Here is a 3,213-nt window from a genome sequence, read left to right as displayed (position 1 = left end):
CAATGAAACTGAAACACAATCCCTGATTGGCTGCAATCCTGAACTGGCGGGGTTAAAGCTAGGAAGTGCTGTAGTACTGTATACAGTACTGTTTAAAGAAAGATTTAACAGTCGGGGGAGGGCGGCTGACATTTTTATGCATATCTCGAGAACTGGACCACCTAGAAACTTAATTTTTAAAAAAAATTAAAGCTGAGAATCTGGGCCACCTAAAGGGCTAGCTGGGCGCCGGGTGGCATGCATAGAATCCGGGTAAAATCCAGCTAACCGGGCAATATGGCAACCCTACTTTTGCCCTCCAGAACAAATTCTATGTGTCTGCCTTAACTGTGGGCAAACAGATATGTCTGCATTGTGGTTAATACTATCCAGTTCCACTCTTAACCTGGGTTTGCTAATCAGCTTCACATATTGATTTCAAATCCTTGTTAAGAGGGACTCTTGGTTATGGTTATGGCTGTAGCCCTCTTCAGATGTTTGGAATCTGAATCTATGACGAGGCCTAGGACAATCAGGCTTCCCAACTCCAGGAGAACTGTAAATGCATTAAACCAAATGGGCTTACAATCATCCTGAAGAGCTTCCTGCTCAACATAGGAAGGCTGGAGATGGAGGAAACAGGGCTCCAGAAAGGAAGGGGGGGCTGAGGGAAGGCACTATGCCATTCCATGGTCTCCTTCCAACTTTTTCACAGTGGCTAAGAGATCTGCAGTGTTATGTTGACACTTGCTCAGATGATTAATATGAAGTCTTAATGTTTAGAAAGCTAGAGTTCATATTTTAGTCATTTTTAAAACAAAAATTCTGTGTCTGATTTACTCTTCAATAGATCTCTGGAAGAAAAATATAAGCAATAATAATAAACAGTGCTATATTCCTGTGAGCCCTCTTCCGAGCACATTGAGAAAAAAAACACCCTCAATAGAACTGATCATAGGAAAATCACCATAGCAGGTATGGTCAGTTAAAAGCCTGTGATGAATCCTCTACACGTCTACTCAGAAGAAAGTCTCACTGATATTAATGGGGCTTATTCCCAGATAAGTGGGTTTGGGATTGTAGCTCAAGATAACTGTGCTAGAGATACTTGTAATCTAACAGTGCCAATAGAATTAATCTAACCCTTGGAGATTCAGTGGCTTCAGGAAGAAAGTGAAAGTGGAAAGAGAAGGGAAACAAATATGAAAAAGCAGGATATAGTGCTGGAAACAGAGGACCACAACGTTTTGATCAGAGCTTGGCAAAGTTACTTTTTTGAACTACAACTCCCATCAGCCCCAGCTAGCATGGCCACTGGATTGGGCTGATGGGAGTTGTAGTTCAAAAAAGTAACTTTTCCAAGCTCTGGTTTTGATATAATATGACTTATGTTTTAAATGTGTCATAGTGTTATGTCTAACTTCAGTTCTGTCATCTGGCATATCTCCATGTCACTATAACATCTGTAGTTGCCTGAGTTATATTTCCAGGGACTTGAAACTTTTTCATCATTACACCTGATTGATTTATATATAGACAAGTGGAGTGGCTATTCTTTTTGTTGTTGTGAGATACAGAGACTTTAATAGGTTATTTCCCACAAGGTGTAAAATAACAATAATGTCCTACTTTAAAATCAAAGCAGAGCAGTGATTTATTCTTCAATATTATATTTGCCATTTATGAAGTCTTCCTGGGAAAATGCCAATATTTGAATGGTGGGGTATTGGACGATTACCGCTATGATTCAGTTAAGGCCATTTCGTCCTAGCAAGTTTATTTTGGCTTAACAGGGATGTGATTTTGCCAGCTGATGACTTTTCACGAAATGCAATTGAATGAGTTAAACTAAAGGCAGCTAGCACCATGATGGTGGCTGCCACACAATCAACTCAGGAATGACCAACAGCAGGATTGTAGAGGCCACATTCACCCTTGAGGCACCATTTCCATTAACACCAGTGTGGAGACACTACAAGTACTTGTATTTTAAGTACAAAATCATCATAATTTTTTCTTTGGTGGCATTCACTGGGTCCATGGGGCAGCCATCTGTTTTCCCCTATTCAATGTCCATGGAAGGGATGGCATTAAATTAACGCCTTTCTCTCCTAGAGGCATTAACAGCCCATTTTCAATACATGTGATTTCTGGCCACCCAGAGCAGCTGTTACCTGTTAAAGAAGAAGATTTTTTTCCCCTAAGGTAGCCCTTGGACCACCTCATACAATTGATTGAAGTGCAGATTCCAAAGGGGAATGATGCTCCAATCTGCAATCCAGGAGGTGTAGATCAGGTGAATTCATTTTGGAATATGGACCCAAAGAATTCCTTGATCATCCCTAATTACCGCCCTGGGCTCCTGCTGGGAGGAAGGGTGGGATATAAATATAATAATAATAATAATAATAATAAACAGTATCAGCCATTGCTTTATAAACCTGCTTATTTATTTGTATATAATGAAAGTTTAACAGAGGTCTCTCAGTCAGTGACCTCTTTCCTCAGGCCAGAAGAAGTGGGTGTCATCTAGGGATGTTGGACAATTCTAACAAAAACAGAAAAGGAAGAAGAAATTGCTGCAGTTAGTGTGTTCATCTGTGGTCAGGAACAGAAATCAGCCAAGTGAATACAATTGGTATTTGTTCATGTTGTTGTTGTTTTAAGTCCACAAATAATATGTAACTAATGCCTTTTTTTACATTGTTTTGACGTTTTCTTTACATTGAAATGAATGTAAGTTATATAAGTTACACAGATAGTTATGTAAGTTTTGTAACTTGCTTTAAATAGCAGACAGCAAGACAAATAATGTGGTATTTGGTGAAAAATGAACTGCAGTGGAATGGAAACAACACTGATTGTGATGAATTCAGGTCAGAATGGAAATTGTTGCCTTCTTACCTCCCTAGTGTTGGCCTTTCACTATTTTGTCCTAGGAAACAGAACAGAACACAAGTTCCTTCTAGTGACCTTTTCATAGTGATGCATCCTTTCACTTTTAAAAATATAGGAAATGGAGACAGGAGTGCTTTTGTCCAACTTGCCCATTCAGACCTAGCCATGGTCCTACATGATTAGTTACATCTTTATTGGACTACTGTACGCCTCCTGTATAGGGCTGCTGTCCTTAAAAATCATCTGGAAGCTTCAATTGCTGCAGATTGCTAAACCAGCTAGACCTTTGACAGGGGCCAAGTGCTGGGATCATGTGACTCCTCTTTTTTTGTATCA

This window comes from Rhineura floridana, chromosome 1, assembly GCF_030035675.1.
Source record: "Rhineura floridana isolate rRhiFlo1 chromosome 1, rRhiFlo1.hap2, whole genome shotgun sequence".
Lineage (NCBI taxonomy): Eukaryota > Metazoa > Chordata > Lepidosauria > Squamata > Rhineuridae > Rhineura > Rhineura floridana.
This window is presented reverse-complemented; position numbering follows the sequence as displayed.